Source organism: Somniosus microcephalus, chromosome 10, assembly GCF_052327205.1.
Source record: "Somniosus microcephalus isolate GS21.2 chromosome 10, FLI_Smic_1.0, whole genome shotgun sequence".
NCBI lineage: Eukaryota > Metazoa > Chordata > Chondrichthyes > Squaliformes > Somniosidae > Somniosus > Somniosus microcephalus.
In genome coordinates, this window is record NC_140996.1 from 6,528,290 (window position 1) to 6,546,146 (window position 17,857).

Consider the following 17,857-nt stretch of genomic DNA (forward strand, 5'->3'; position numbering starts at 1 on the left):
CAAAGGAATTTGCAAACAATGGTCTAGAGATTGAGCTGTGCTGCCAGCCGCTAAACGGCCTCCAACACGGTGGGCGGGAAGCGCATGCTCCTTACGAGCCGGGTGAGGCGTTGGTGTCAATGCAATTTGCCTGCAATACGCGGTGGACGGTGTAACCAGGAGGGCAGCGAGAGAGATAGCGGTCTGGTCAGCTTCACCTCTGGTTTAGGATTGAAATAACCGCGCAGAGAAAACTGCACTTCACCCAGCGGGAGAGCTGAATGGGGCTGAAGTGCACAGTGGTCACAATCCTGTGGATCCCAGCTTTCTTTTGTGTCACTTGTATTCACACAATCACAGAAACCCCACAGTGCAGATAGAGGCCATTTCGGCCCATCGAGCCTGCACCGACACATATCCCACCCGATCCCCGTAACCCCTACACCAACACATATCCCACCCTATCCCCGTAACCCCACGTATTTAATCCCCCTAACACTAAGGGTCAATTTATCATAGCCAATCAACCTAACCCGCACATCTTTGGACTGTGGGAGGAAACCGGAGCACCCGGAGAAAACCCACGCAAACACGGGGAGAATGTGCAAACTCCACACAGACAGTCACCCGAGGCCGGATTCGAACCCGGGTCCCTGGCGCTGTGAGGCAACAGTGCTAACCAATATGCCACCGTGCTATGACATATTCCTGCACTTCATTGCAACGGGGTTCCCACCCGCCGCCTTTGCCCCACCGCTCGGGCCTCAGTGGGCTGTGAAGGCAGGAAGGCGCCTCTCATCTTTGTCCCTTGTTTGTGAGCTGAAATCGCTGGGGGTCAAGAGCTCACGGTACAAGGTGGGGGGGGGGGGGGGGGGTGTGGTGACCGAAATAATTTAATATCAGATAATTGCACTTTAACGAGGTGCGAACAGCTGCTTGAACCCGCCTGAAACAATCGGCGAGCTTAATACGGTCCAGGTGTTGCCTTAGTAATTGACGCCTATGGCAATGGAAAATGGCCGGCACCAATGTTCCCCGGTAAGCTGCGCCGCAATCTGCAGGTCCTGCACCGCTGGCTCAACGGGGTGCTAATGGCAAAAACCACAGTAATTTGAATGTGCCGCGCAGCCTCGTAATGGGGCCAAGCACCCAAAAACAAGATCAGTGGGATCATTGGCCAGCACACTTTGCCCAATGTAGGAGGCGGCCCCCAGGGTAAGTGGGGACGGTGGAAGCAGTGAGCACTGTACTCACGGCAAGCTGCACTGAATTTGGTGATTGGAGAAAAGGGCAAACCTTGTTCCTCAACACGCTAACCACATATGAGTGGAAGGCTGTTGCATGCCTGCACGATGGACCCCAGTGAGTCTACAATCAGGTCCACTTTTGAGGTTCCTAAGCGTCAAGCTCTTTCCCTGGGCTTGTCCATTAGTGCTTCCAACACAATTGCTTTCGAGGTCTCTCCAGGCCGAGATTCAAGGCTGCAATGAGCAGGGAGTGGCTGGCCAGCAAGATGGCCCCTCCCCTTTAAGAACTGGACGGCGGCAGTCTGTCTGGCTTCCATGGTTACGGACAGCGCCTGAGCTTCGGTAGCGTTCTGAGGTAGTGCCTCGCTCCCCAACGTTAGCTTGCCCGGGATCCCTTTTTATTTATTTATTCATTCTGGGAAGGTGGGCGTCACTGGCAAGGCCGGCATTTTTTGCCCTTCCCTCGTTGCCCTGGATACAACGGAATGTCTCGCTGGGCCACTTCAGAGGGCAGTTAAAGTCAACCCCGTGGGTGTGGGACTGGAGTCACCTATAGGCCCAGACCGGGTAAGGACGGCAGGTTTCCTTCCCTGAAGGACACTAGTGAAGCAGATGGGATTTTGAGGACAATCCGACAGATTCACCATCACTTTTAACCGACACCAACTTTTTATTTCCTGATCTGATTGGGGCCATTCCAGAACCGGAGGGTAAGCCCAAGGTGACTGATGACACGAAGATGCCCGATAGCGTGGTGTGGCCGACTACCCCAGAGATCGAGCATGGCCTGCTGAATCTTTCTTCCCTGCCTTTGAGAATTAACCAGGGGGCTGAGTGAGAGCAGTGGGGAGTTAGCCCCCTGAGGCACTGGGTGGGAAGATGGTGTGGTGCCCTGGGGTTGGATACCAGTGCCCTGCCAGGCTACTCTAAACCAGAATGATGGAATGCAATAAGCACAGTCCCCTTCAGGGCTGTCACAACAACTTCTGACTCTGCCTCTTGTGTTATTAATGTTAGCATTTCAGAGAATCAGAGAATCACACAGCACAGAAGGAGGCCATTCGGCCCATCGTGCCTGTGCCGGCTCTTTGAAAGAACTCTCCAATTAGTCCCACCCCCTGCTCTTTCCCCAGAGCCCTGTAAATGTTTCCTTTTCAAGTATTTATCCAATTCCCTTTTGAAAGTTGCTATTGAATCTTCTTCCACCGCCCTTTCAGGCAGCGCATTCCAGATCATAACAACTCGCTGCGTAAAAAAAATCTCCTCACCTCCCCTCTGGTTCTTTTGCCAATTACCTTAAATCTGTGTCCTCTGGTTACCGACCCTCCTGCCACTGGAAACAGTTTCTCCTTATTTACTCGATCAAAACCCTTCATGATTTTGAACACCTCTATTAAATCTCCCTTTAACCTTCTCTGCTCGAAGGAGAACAACCCCAGCTTCTCCAGCCTCGCCACATAACTGAAGTCCCTCATCCCTGATACCGTTCTGGTAAACCTCCTCTGCACCCTCTGCAAGGCCTTGAAGGTGCAAAAATAAACCTGCAGCTCTGCTCCGATCACCGTTTTAAGGTTAGCATCATCTGTACTGAAGTTCACCACAAGCAAATGTCTTTAGCTTATTGCAATCTGCTTATTCGTATATGAACAATTTTTCTTCTTTCAAACACTTTAATAATTTCGGGGTCCTGATTTACTCTGAACACAAGTGTGGTTTTTTTTTTACATAAAATTCATGTATTTTGTTCCTCTTGCTGGGAATATTGGAGCCAGACTCCTTCTCTATCTACGATAGCAAAATACTGCAGATGCTGGAAATCCGAAATAACAACAGAAAATGCTGGAAAAACTCAGCAGGCCAGGCAACATCCATGGAGAGAAATTAGAGTCGATGTTTCGGGTCGAAACCCTTTTTCAAAACTGGAAAGAAAATGAAATAGATCGAAAGGCAGGACTGGGAGAGAACAAAAGAAGTGAAGAGACATTAAGAGGTATTAAGAGGTATGAAACATAGAAACATAGAAGATAGGAGCAGGAGTAGGCCATTCGGCCCTTCGAGCCTGCTCCGCCATTCAATGAGATCATGGCTGATCATCCAAATTCAGTACCCTGTCCCTGCCTTCTCCCCATATCCCTTGATCCCTTTAGCCTTAAGAAATATATCCAACTCCTTCTTGAATATATTTAATGAATTGGCCTCCAGCGCCTTCTGTGGCAGAGAATTCCACAGGTTCACCACTCTCTGGGTGAAGAAATTCCTCCTCATTTCAGTCCTAAATGGCTTACCCCTTATCCTTAGACTGTGACCCCTGGTTCTGGACTCCCCAACTATCGGGAACATCCTTCCTGCATCTAGTCTGTCCAGTCCTGTCAGAATTTTATAAGTTTCAATGAGATCCCCTCTCATTCTTCTAAACTCCAGCGAGTACAAGCCTAATCGACCCAATCTCTCCTCATACGTCATTCCTGCCATCCCAGGTATCAGTCTGGTGAATCTTCGCTGCACTCCTTCCATGGCAAGAACATCCTTCCTCAGATAAGGTGACCAAAACTGCACACAATACTCAAGGTGCGGTCTCACCAAGGCCCTGTACAACTGCAGCAAGACATCTTTGCTCCTGTACTCGAACCCTCTCGCTACAAAGGCCAACATACCATTTGCCTTCTTAACCGCCTGCTGCACCTGCATGCTTACCTTCAGCGACTGGTGCACAAGGACACCCAGGTCTCGTTGCACTTCCCCTTCCCCTTTGAATACCTCTTAATGTCTCTTCACTTCTTTTGTTCTCTCCCAGCCCTGCCTTCGATCTATTTCATTTCCTTTCCAGTTTTGAAAAAGGGTTCGACCCGAAACATCAACTCTATTTTCTCTCCACGGATGTAGCCTGGCCTGCTGAGTTTTTCCAGCATTTTCTGTTGTTATTTCCTTCTCTATCTATATTTTTGTTAGATTTCGAATATTTCTGTTGGGTAAGGGTTTCGAGGGATATGAAGCAAAGCTGGGTAAATGGAGTTGAGGTGATGATCAGCCGTGATCTAGTTCAATGGCAGAACAGGTTCGAGGGGCTCAATGGCCTCCTATTGTCTCCAGATGGTCAGTTCTCTACTTGATGGTCAATGCTCTAGTAAAGCAGATAAGCCCATGTCAATGGGAGCTCCAATGGCCAAGGGCATCGAGGAGTGAGATCTGCCAATAGTAGACTACAAGAACTTTAATGGCTGTAACTGTGAAACGTGCAATTGCCTGTAGAAAATGTTCAAGATGCACAGCGCAGGCTACCAGCTATGGTAGGTGCTGTGGAGAGTGTGGTGGGCTGGGTGTGGCGCCTGGTGGAATGGTGTGGGGTCCGTGGGATGAACAAGTGAAACAAGGGGGAAGGATGTGTGAAGTAGGTTCACATTTGGAATATGAATGCACAAATATAACCTTGTTCTCAAGCCTACATTGACAAAAAATTATTCAAGGCTTATTTTAAAATTTAAAATTCTCACCCTTGTTTTTGGATCCCTTCATGGCCTCGCCCCCTCCCTATCTCTGTAATCTCCTTCAGTCCAACAACCTTCCGCGATCTCTGCACTCCTCTAATTCTGGCCATTTTGCATCCCCGATTTTAATCACTCCACCATTGGCGGTCGTGCCTTCAGCTGCCTGGACCCTAAGCTCTGGAATTCCCTCCCTAAACCTCTCCGCCTCTCCACCTCTCTTTCCTCCTTTAAAACACTCCTTAAAACCTACCTCTTTGACCAAGCTTTTGGTCACCTGTCCTAATCTCCTTATGTGGCTCGGTGTCTCGAAGGTTCCCCCCTGCCCTAGCCCTGAACTCACATCTTTCTCCAGTTTCTCTCTGATCTTGCTTCATGACCTCTCCGTGTTCATCTTGTCCATGAGAACCACTTCCTGCTCCCTTGACCCTATTCCTACTAAACTGCTGACCACCCAACTTCCTTTGCTAGCTCCCATGTTAGCTGACATTGTTAACGGTTCTCTCTCCTCAGGTACTGTCCCCCTCTCCCTCAAATCTGCCGTCATCACCCCTCTCCTCAAAAATACAACCCTTGAGCCCTCCGTCCTTGCAAACTACCGCCCCATCTCCAACCTCCCTTTCCTCTCCGAAGTCCTTGAACATGTTGTCACCTCCCAAATCCGTGCCCATCTTTCCCGCAACTCTATGTTTGAATCCCTGCAATCAGGTTTCCGCCCTTGCCACAGTACCAAAATAGCTCTCATCAAAGTCACAAATGACATTCTTTGTGACTGTGACAAAGGTAAACTATCCCTCCTCGTCCTTCTTGACTTGTCTGTAACCATTGACATGGTTGACCACTCCATCCTTCTCCAACGCCTCTCCACCATCATCCAGCTGGGTGGGACTGCACTCGCCTGGTTCCATTCTTATCTATCTAATCGTAGCCAGAAAATCACCTGCAACGGCTTCTCTTCCTGCTCCCACATCGTTACCTCTGGTGTCCCCCAAGGATCTATCCTTGGCCCCCTCCTATTTCTCATCCACATGCTGCCCCTTGGCAACATCATCCGAAAACACAGCCTCAGTTTCCACATGTACGCTGATGACACCCAGCTCTACCTCACCACCACTTCTCTCGACCCCTCCACGGTCTCGAAATTGTCATCCAGTTCTGGATGAGCAGAAATTTTCTCCAATTAAATATTGGGAAGACCGAAGTCATTGTTTTCAGTCCCCGCCACAAACTCCGTTCCCGAGCCACTGACTCCATCCCTCTCCCTAACATCTGTCTGAGGCTGAACCACACTGTTCGCAACCTTGGTGTCATATTTGACCCTGAAATGAGCTTCCGACCACATATCCCTGCTATAACAAAGACCGCCTATTTCCACCTCTGTAACATCGCCCGTCTCCGTCACTGCCTCAGCTCATCCGCTGCTGAAACCCTCATCCATGCCTTTGTTACCTCTAGACTTGACTATTCCAACGCACTCCTGGCTGGCCTCCCACATTCCACCCTACGTAAACTTGAGGTCATCCAAAACTCGGCTGCCCGTGTCCAAACTCGCACCAAGTCCCGTTCGCCCATCACCCCCTGTGCTCGCTGACGTACCTTGGCTCCCAGTTAAGCAGCGCCTCGATTTCAAAATTCTCATCCTTGTTTTCAAATCCCTCCATGGCCTCGCCCCTCCCTATCTCTGTAATCTCCTCCAGCCCCACAACCCCCCGAGATATCTGTGCTCCTCTAATTCTGCCTTCTTGAGCATCCCTGATTATAATCGCTCAACCTTTGGTGGCCGTGCCTTCAGTTGCCTCGTCCCTGAGTTCTGGAATTCCCTCCCTAAATCTCTCCGCCTCTCTTTCCTCCTTTAAGACGTTGCTTAAAACCTACCTCTTTGACCAAGCTTTTGGTCACCTGCCCTAATTTCTCCTTATGTGGCTCGGTGTCAAATTTTTTGTCTTAAAATACTCCTGTGAAGCGCCTTGGGACGTTTTACTACGTTAAAGGTGCTATATAAATACAAGTTGTTGGTGTTGTTGTTATAAATCAACATTTGTATATCAATAAAAATAGTGTCCTTTTGCCTGTCCATCCATTTTGCGCAATTTCATTGGCTCATGCTAATCACACAGCCGCTAAGTCTGAGCTCTGATTGGCTACAGAAGAGTGTGCTATAAAGTTATAACATGGACAACCTGACTGACATGTGCTGCTGTGTTTATAACTTTCAAAAGGGAATTGGATAAATACTTGAAGGGAAAAAATTTGCAGGGCTCTGGGGAAAGAGCAGGGGGGAGTGGGACTAATTGGAGAGAATCTTTCAAAGAGCCGGCACAGGCAGGATGGGCCGAATGGCCTCCTCCTGTGCGGTATCATTCTATGATTCTATGCCCTCTAGCGCTGAATTATCCCGTAGAGTTTAGCCGAACAAGTTCCTGGGAGTAAGCGAATATTAAATGCGTAATTATAAATAGTTGCACGTTTGTTACTGAGTATTACATGATTCAATAAATTGGGGTCTTGCATCTTGAAAACAAACATTGTTCCTTTTTTTTTTACAGAAACAGATCCGTAAATGCCGGAAACGTGCACCTTAGTAATTTATTTTTCTTATTAATTTGGCTTCCAAACCTCAAACTGAAGTGCAGGACCTGTGAGATGTATTTTCCAAATGTACGAGCTGAAAGTTGTGCCCTTTACCTTGTCTTTCTTCACTGAATTCGAACAGGATGTGGGAGGATGATGCTCATGGGTTTCTCTAAAACCACCCCACAGCAAGCTCCTACCAACAATGGTTTCACCACTCAATCCTCTGCCTACTCTCCCATCTAATGTTTCCACTCTGTTTTTCACAGGCTATATTGGTGATACCATCACACAACTGCAGCTCTGTAATTGTTTTGCAAGCCTTGTACACCCTTAACACTCTGTCTTGGTTTTACTTTTTGGACGCATTGATGCAACAAAAAAAAGTAAAAGTCATGGTGCAAAAACAGAATGGAGATTGTGCTCGTTCATCGTGTGATTGGCAGAAGCCCCAGGGTGCAGGGTAAAGGGATGCAGAATGGAGAGGGAGCAGAGTCCAAGCAGTGTGTTATCATGGCACAGGCACACGTGTGTGAAGGAGTCAGAGAGAGAGAAAGAGAAAGAGAAAAAGAGAGAGAATGAGAGAGAGAAAGAGAGAGAGGAAGTGAGAGAGAAAGAGAAAGAGAAAGAGAGGAAGGGAGAAAGAAAGAGAGAGAGAAAGAGAAAGTGAGAGAGAGAGAAAGAGAGGAAGGGAGAAAGAAAGAGAGAGAAAGAGAAAGAGAAAGAGAGAACGAGAGAGAGAAAGAGAAAGAGAGAGAGGAAGGGCGAAAGAAAGGGAGAGTGTAAGAGAGAGAGAGAGAGAGAGAGAGACTGTTTAAAAGTAAGACTGTTTAAAATTAATATTGAACGTACCAAATGAAGTAGAAAGACTGTTTAAAATTAATATTGTTTAAAAGTAATATTGTATATACCCAACAAATGTCAAATCGATTGACACCTACAGAATGTTGGAAAACTGTACCTTTTTGCTATGTAAGCTTTGGCAATATGGTTCTCTGTAAACTTTCATGCCAATAAAGCATTTGAACTGAACTGAACTGAACTGAGAAAGAGAGAGAGAGCGAGAATGTAGACGGATAGACACAAAGGTGGGTGCGCCCACTATGGGCAAGCTGGATTTGAATGTAACAGGAAGAGACACACACTAGGGGTCGTCAACCCTGGTTGTAAAGATTGCTGGAGGTGTTATCACATGACCTCCCGCCCCATCACACCCGCCATTGGTCGCTCGGTGCGTCCATTCTTGCGGCGTCCTGCCTTCCCACAGCCAATTAGAGAGCGAACAGACTCTTCCTTACCCGATTGGATGGTTCTTGACTGTCAATCAAGACAGCTTTTTTTCATCCCTCTCCAAGATGTTTATATTTAGCACAGAAAGCCTTCAAAGAAATGTAATAAAACACACAATTTGTTTTTAATGCCCAGTGATTTTTCTCTCGGGTTTGCTCGCAGCAGCGTCCTGGAGATTAATCTTTAGTTCTTGGCGATTCCAAGACTCAACTCGTGACCTCTGGGTTGCCGGTCTGAGACCATTATCACGATAATGTATATTTCACTCAATGTGCTGAAATGGCTGGCGAAAGTACTCATGTTAATGAAGGATTGATGCCCAATTAATCCCAAACACTAAGATGAGCTGCATGAGCCCTGTATCTCCAAGTGAGAATCATAGAATGGTTACAGCACAGAAGGAGGCCATTCGGCCCGTTGAGCTTGTGCCGGCTTTCTGAAAGAGCACTTCAGCTAGTCCCACTCCCCGAAATAACAACAGAAATTGCTGGAAAAACTCAGCAGGCCAGGCAACATCCGTGGAGAGAGAAATAGAGTCAACGTTTCAGGTCGAGACCCTTTGTCAAGTCCCACTCCCCCGCCCTTTCCCCGTAGCCCTGCAAATGTTTTTCTTTCAGGTACTTATCCAATTCCCTTTTGAAAGCCGTGATTGAGCCTGCCTCCACCATCCAGATCCTAACCACTCGCTGCATAAAAAAGTTTTTCCTCATGTCGCCTTTGGTTCTTTTGCTAATCTGTGTCCTCTGGTTCTCGACCCTTTCGCCAATGGGAACAGTTTCTATCAACTCTGTCCAGACCCCTCATGATTTTGAACACCTCTATCAAATCTCCTCTCAACCTTCTCTGCTCTAAGGAGAAGTGCACACATGATTAAATGCCTAGTGACTGTGGTATAAAAGATTAAACTAAAGGGTAAATTTCAGGAATGGACACTGTAATGATCAATAACATGTCATTCTAGAGTGGTACACTAGATGGAGCCGTAGAGCTGTATAGAGCTGTATATTTAGTTGTATGTGTTTAAGACTACACTACCCATGATGCACTAGGCTACCCACAAGGCAGTAGTCAAGATGGCTGCCTGCACACAGAAGTACACATGCTGAATCTCTACAGATGCTGTACCTAGAGAACGTGTACTTAATAAATGACTAGCTAGAAGCTAGCTGTTCATAATAAGAATGTCTAGTTATTAATGAACATAACAGACACTCCCGGTGTGGATCCTCCCCCACAGGGAGCACATAGTGGATGCACGGCCCATTCTAATTCATTGTAAGGATAAATTCTGAAGCATGCTCTCCCAACCTTGAGCACTGGGAACACATGTCGATTTTAAAATTCTCATCTATGCTTTCAAATCCCTCCATGAGCTCGCCCCTCCCTATCTCTGTAATATCCTCTGATATCTCTGCGCACCTCTAATACTGGACTCTCATGCATCCCTGATTTTTATTGCCCCACCATTGGCGGCCGTGCCTTCAGCTGCCTGGGCCCCAAGCTCTGGAATTCCCTCCCTAAACATGTGGCTCGGTGTTAAATTTTGTTTGGTAATCGTCCCCGTGAAGCGGTTTGGGATGTTGGAGGTGCTATATAAATGCAAGTTGTTGTTGTTTTGCATAAGAACATAAGAATTAGGAGCAGGAGTCGGCCATTTGGCCCCTCGAGCCTGCTCTGCCATTCAATGAGATCATGGCTGATCTTCTACCTCAACTCCACTTTCCCGCACTATCCCCATATCCCTTGATCCCCTTAATATCCAAAAATTCATTCTTTTTGAATTGTACTGAGTGTACTCAGTATTGTATTGTACTCCACTGCACTGTCGGAGGGGCAGTACTGAGGGAGCGCTGCACTGTCGGAGGGGCAGTACTGAGGGAGCGCTGCACTGTCGGAGGGGCAGTATTGAGGGAGCGCCGCACTGTCAGAGGGGCAGTATTGAGGGAGCGCCGCACTGTCAGAGGGTACTGAGGGAGTGCTGTACTGTCGGAGGGGCAGTACTGAGGGAGCGCTGCACTGTCGGAGGGGCAGTATTGAGGGAGCGCTGCACTGTCGGAGGGGCAGTATTGAGAGAGCGCTGCACTGTCGACGGGGCAGTACTGAGGGACTGTTGCACTGTCAGAGGGTACTGAGGGAGTGCTGTACTGTCGGAGGGGCAGTACTGAGGGAGCGCCGCACTGTCGGAGGGGCAGTACTGAGGGAGCGCCGCACTGTCAGAGGGGCAGTACTGAGGGAGCGCTGCACTGTCGGAGGGGCAGTACTGAGGGAGCGCTGTACTGTTGGAGGGGCAGTACTGAGGGAGCGCCGCACTGTCAGAGGGGCAGTACTGAGGGAGCATTGCACTGTCGGAGGGGCAGTACTGAGGGAGCGCCGCACTGTCAGAGGGGCAGTACTGAGGGAGCGCCGCACTGTTGTCGTGTGCCATCTTTCAGATGATATATTAAACCGAGGCCCCATCTGTCCTCTCAGGTGGATGTAAAAGATCCCACGGCACTATTTCAAAGAAGAGCAGGGGAGTTCTCCCTGGTGTCCTGGCCAGAATTTACCCCATAATCAACACCTAAAACAGATTATCAGCTCATTTATCACATTGCTGTGTGTGGGAGCTTGCTGTGCACAAATTGGCTGCTGCGTTTTGTACATTATGACAGTGACTACACTCCAACAATACTTCATTGGCTGTAAAGCGCTTTGGGACTTCCTGAGGACCTGGAAGGCGCTATGGAAATGCAAGTTCAGTCTACTTTTTCTGGCACAGGGAGTCTGCAATATCCTTGGACATGCCAGGAATTAAAAAAACTCAGTTTAACTTGCATTAAAAATGTACCTCTCAGTGAAGTACGGAGCTCAATCATCTAAATGTTAATAATTTAAGGACATTTCCCTTCACCCAAAACAAGAGCAGGAATATGCACACACTGTGAGGAACTGATGCCAATGCCCATCCTATAGCTGCGTAGAGTGACACCACAGGTCCCGGCCAAAATGGAGATGATTGGGTAATTGACTGGGATCGATTTTACACATCATTTGTATTGTGTACTATCCTCCATGTGGTGTATGTAACCGTTCCACCTTTAAGAGAACTATTTTAGGAGATGCACTACTTTATCTTGGCTGCTGTATACTGTAATACCGGTGGTGACCACAGCGGTATATAAGTGCTGTGTAATGATTTATTGGGCAGTTCAGCCTGACCTTCGACTAGTAAAGACCTGTTGAATTTATTCTTGTGGTCTGTGTGCAGTGATTCTTATTAACAATAACTAGAACACACAGACTTAACAGTGGTGACGATGACGATCTTACCCTGCGGCAGAGATATATCCAAGGCAGTTTAACGGGCGTCGAGAAGAGGCATCCGCCCTCATCATCCTGCTGAGAAAAGACTCGGGTCTGAAGAGCAAGGAAGAATCCTGACACGAAGCCTTCCATCAGCAACAGGCAGTGATCATCCCTTCTATCACGGTGGTGGGTAAGCCGATCAGCGACGAGCAGCAAGTTGGCCACGTTGGCTGTGAAGTAGGGGAGGGAAAAACGGAGGATATAAGGGCGGAGAACTCGACCACGGCCGGGGAAAAGAGCCGGACAGAAGTCGGGGCCAGAGGCGCTGAGACTGGGGCAACGTAAGGCACGGGAGCCACGGTGAATGCAAACGCAGCCGGTGTAAAGGACCGGACTGCAAGAGGGGCTGGGAGGCACGATTTGAGAACCGCTGGGGAGGGCGAACGCAGCAATACGGCAATCGCCATTACAGCCAGCGGGGGAGAAAGGCAAACACGGGAAGCCGCCATTTTCATAGGCGGGGGAAGAAGACAAGCGCGGGAAACCGCCATTTTGAAAAAAAAAAATAAAAGAAAAATTTCTTTTTGTTTCTCAAGAAGATTGCGAGGATGCCTAAGCGTGGTAACGTCAACGATTTCGATGCCGATGTTGAAGATTGGGCCACGTATGTAGAACGCATAGAGATTTATTGTAAGGCAAATAAAATATCAGATGAAGATAAAGCACTAACCATACTAAACTCAATGGGTGCGAAGACATACGGGCTATTGAAGCATCTTCTATCACCAGCTAAACCGGCGGATCAGGCTTTCGCTAATATTGTTGCTGTCCTGAGAAATCATTTGAACCCCACACCGCTGATGTTAGCGGAACTATTTAAATTTTATGCGAGAACGCAACTGAAAGAGGAAAGCAACGCGGAGTATTTAATTGAACTGCGTAAGCTCGCGAAATACTGTCAGTTTGGGGAAAGACTGACAGAGGCACTGAGAGACAAATTCGTGTGTGGATTGTCGAAAGAAGGAACACAAAAGCGGCTGCTTGAAGAGAATGATCTTACACTTGATAAGGCTGTCACTATTGCAGCATCGCACGAAGCCGCAGCGAGAGGCACTGCGGAAATGCAGCTGAAGGCAGCGGTACTCAGCGTAGATCAAATGGCTTTGGGTACAGCGAAATGTTATCGTTGTGGAAAGACAACACACGATCAGAACCAATGCTGGTTTAAAAATCAGGAATGTAGAAAATGGGGCAAGCTTGGTCACATAGCTAAAGTATGCCGGTCAGGAAAGAAGACCAGCAACAAAAAGTCACCGCAGGAAAAGTGCAGAAAGGTACATAAGGTGGCTGAGAAGAGTTCGGATGAACAGAATTCGGATTCAGACTCCAACAGCAAGGAACTGGGTAGTCTGAGAATTCACAATGTGAGTAAGGAAGCTGACCTACAAACTATCTGGGTCACACTTCAGATAGCAGGAGTCCAAGTGAAGATGGAATTGGACACCGGATCAGCGTTGACGGTCATGAATAAGCAAGATTACAAAAGGTTATTCACACATATTCCCCTACGGGATACGAAGATAGTATTGCAGACATACACGGGGCAAAGAGCATACCCCATCGGAAAGATAAAAGTCAAGGTGGTACACAAGGGCAAAGAACACCAAGGAATGGACTTATATGTACTACCTGAGGGAGGTCCACCACTTCTGGGACAGGAGTGGATCAGGAAAATAAATATGGACTGGCACTCCCTAAAAGCAATAACGGTAGATTCCGGAAAAAAAGATGTCAAACCTGAACGATTGTCCAGAATATTGGATGAGGCTAAAGAGGTGTTCCAACAGGGACTGGGAACACTGAGAGGAATTACGGCAAAAATCAAGATTGCAGAACATGCAAACCCAAAATTTTTCAAAGCCAGTGCCTTATGCGATACGACCTGCTGTGGAAGCTGAGCTGGAAGGGCTAGAACGTTCAGGAGTACTGTCTAAGGTGGACTGGAGTGAGTGGGCCACGCCCATTGTTCCCATCATGAAGCGTTCATCGAGTAACAAGCCAGGGGAACCGGGGAAGGTCCGCATCTGTGGAGACTTCAAGATCACGGTTAATCCGGTGCTTCACATGGTGCAATATCCGCTTCCGCGGATTGAGGATATCTTTGCTTCATTGTCTGGCGGGAAACACTTCACCAAGATAGACCTGGCACAAGCGTACTTACAGATGGAAGTTGAGGAAGAGTCGCGCCAGTATCTCACAATCAACACGCACAGAGGCTTGTATCGATATAATAGACTGTTTTTTGGAGTGGCTTCGGCTCCAGCAATTTGGCAGAGGGCCATGGAGCAGGTATTACAGAGAATTCCAAGCACTCAATGTTACTTGGACGATATCCTGATTACAGGAGGTGACGATGAGGAACACCTTGCAAATTTGAAACTGGTGCTCACCAGATTGAAGGAATATGGACTTCGAGTTAATCGCCAGAAATGTGAGTTCTTTCAGAAACGGATCTCGTACTGTGGTCATGTCATTGACCAGGAGGGGCTGCACAAGTCACCTGACAAGACCGAAGCTGTTGTGAAGGCTCCCGCTCCGGAAAATGTATCCCAGTTGAGGTCGTTCCTAGGGTTGATTAGCTATTACCATAAGTTTCTGCCAAATCTATCCACGGTGCTGCACCCGCTGAACGCTCTTTTGCAGAAAGAAGTACCATGGAAGTGGAGCGAGGACTGTAAGAAGGCCTTTCGCAAAAGCAAGGCATTGATCACCTCAGAGGAAGTGTTGGCTCACTTCAACCCAACGCTACCTATTCGTTTAGCTTGTGATGCTTCTCCTTATGGTATTGGAGCAGTACTCTCACACAAGTTGCCAAATGGCTTGGAAAGGCCAGTCGCATTTGCATCCAGATCATTGACCTCCACTGAGCGCAACTATGCTCAGATAGATAGGGAGGCTCTCAGCCTTGTGTGGGGAGTAAAGAAGTTTAATCATTACCTGCAGGGCCAGAAGTTTACACTGCTGACAGACCACCAGCCGTTGGTATCCATTTTTAACCCTAAGAAGGGTGTTTCGGTGATGACAGCATAGAGGCTCCAGAGATGGTCCCTTTTCCTAGGGGCACATCAATATCAGATAGAATTCAAAGGTACAAAGCAGCATGGTAATGCTGATGGGCTGTCGCGCCTGCCACTACCTACTGAGGAGGAGGCACCGACGGTTGACCCGGTGGAGTTATTTCACTCGACCATCATCGAATGTTTACCTGTCACCAATGCAAATATTGAAAGGGAGACTAGGAATGACCCAACACTGTCCCGGGTCTACGAAGTGACAGTGAAGGGATGGCCAGCCCATGGTGATCCACTGTTACCGGCATTCTCAGCAAGACGAGAACAGCTGTCCATCTGTCAGGGAACATTGATGTATGGAACAAGGGTGATTATCCCTCCTAAGTTAAGAGAGAGAGTTCTAAAAGAACTACATGAAGGTCATCTGGGGGGAGTCAAGATGAAAAGCCTTGCTAGGGCTTATGTGTGGTGGCCGGGTATCGACCAACAGATAGAGGATCTAACGAAAAGCTGCTCAGGGTGCCAAAAAGTCCAAAATGCACCTCCAATTGCACCGCTGCATCCATGGGAATGGCCTTCAAACCCATGGCAACGTGTACATATTGACTTTGCTGGTCCATTCATGGACTCCATGTTTTTAATTGCGGTGGACGCACATTCTAAATGGCCAGAAGTGATTAAAATGACTACCACTACCTCGGAGAAGACGATCGCGGTGCTAAGAACGATATTTGCAAGAAATGGATTGCCAGAGCAAATATGTTCAGACAACGGACCACAGTTCGTGTCACAGGAATTCCAGAAATTCCTGAAGAAGAATGGGGTGAAACATTATACCTCTGCCCCATATCATCCAGCTACGAATGGGCTGGCCGAGAGGTTTGTACAGACGTTCAAAAAGGCAATAAAGGCCATGAGCGAAGATCAGATTCCACTGCAACACAAGGTGGACAATTTCCTACTGGCATATCGAAACGCCACCCATGCAACAACAAATCAAAGTCCTGCCATGATGTTCTATAACAGGAGGTTGCGGTCCAGGTTGGACTTGTTAAAACCAAATGTGCGGAGGGAAGTCGAAAACAAACAGTTCCAGCATATCAATAACAAGCCCACTCGGAGTTTTGAAATAGGACAACCGGTGTTAGCCAGGGACTATAAAAACGAGAAATGGCAATCTGGAACAATTCGGGCCAGACAAGGACCCCTGATGTACACGGTAGATGTTGGTGAAAACGTAATGCGACGTCATGCTGACCAACTGGTGGGATCGAGAACAAGGGTCGAGCCCATGGTTACGACAGAGACAACCGTGGAGGAAGTTAGTGAACCTGAAGCATCTACCTCAGAAGTGAATATACCTGATGATGATGTCCTATCCATAGGGGATCAACTAGATGAGTCACCCCAGCAACGAGAACCAGAGACCCCTGAAAGGCGTTATCCGCCTCGGATCAGGAGGCCTCCTCAGAGACTGAATCTGTAAACTGTTTTTACATGAAGTTGTGTATATATGTTATTATGTTATGTTAAATGGGGAATATATACTGTTAAGCTAAAAAGGGAGGATTGTGGTGTATGTAACCGTTCCACCTTTAAGAGAACTATTTTAAGAGATGCACTACTTTATCTTGGCTGCTGTATACTGTAATACCGGTGGTGACCACACCGGTATATAAGTGCTGTGTAATGATTTATTGGGCAGTTCAGCCTGACCTTCGACTAGTAAAGACCTGTTGAATTTATTCTTGTGGTCTGTGTGCAATGATTCTTATTAACAATAACTAGAACACACAGACTTAACACTCCACTCATTGCATTTTGCTGGAGAAATAATCCTGCTTTTATCAGGAGACTTTGCTGCAGTTTTGTTCATGGGTTCTGTTTGCTGTAGTTCATAGCGACTCTGCTTAAATAGACTCTGTAGACTGTTTGCTATAAACTAGATTCTATTTGCTGAGTGAATAGACTGTTTGCTACGAGCCCTGCTGTAAGTCCCGCACAGCTTCCAACTCATTGGCTGACACAGAGGTGTCGATACTCACTCTATTATTTAAAACAAAACCTTTTCTTTCCTTAAACAAATGTTTAAAATCTAAAATGAATTTCAATGACTAAGCCACTGTATAAATAGAACACCACAGGGTCCCAGTTGGAGACCACATTCGAACAGACCGTAGAGCTGACCAGATGCATTTGATCTATGACTCATGTCTGGCCGCTCATGTGCTATGTGGTGTTAGTGGTCAGACACCCTGAGAGATACCTGATTGTAACCCTCCTCCAAACAGACCTCCCTAATATAGCAGGTGTCCTTCAGAGGGAGGATAACCACCCTTAGGAGGCTGTTTCTGTGACACCACAGAGAGAAACACCATTTCATCTAACAAACAATTATTAACCTGTTGTTGTGATCTGGAATGCACTGCCTGAAAGGGTAGATTCAGAAGTAACAGCTGCACTGTCAGAGGGGCAGTACTGAGGGAGCATCGCACTGTTGGAGGGGCAGTACTGAGGGAGCATCGCACTGTTGGAGGAGCAGTACTGAGGGAGCACTGCACTGTCGGAGGGACAGTACTGAGGGAGCGCTGCACTGTCGGAGGGGCAGTACTGAGGGAGCACCGCACTGTTGGAGGGGCAGGACTGAGGGAGCATCGCACTGTTGGAGGGGCAGTACTGAGGGAGCATCGCACTGTTGGAGGAGCAGTACTGAGGGAGCGCCGCACTGTCGGAGGGGCAGGACTGAGGGAGCGCCGCACTGTCGGAGGGGCAGTACTGAGGGAGCGCTGCACTGTCGGAGGGGCAGTACTGAGGGAGCGCTGCACTGTCAGAGGGGCAGTACTGAGGGAGCGCTGCACTGTCGGAGGGGCAGTACTGAGGGAGCGCTGCACTGTCGGAGGGGCAGGACTGAGGGAGCGCCGCACTGTCGGAG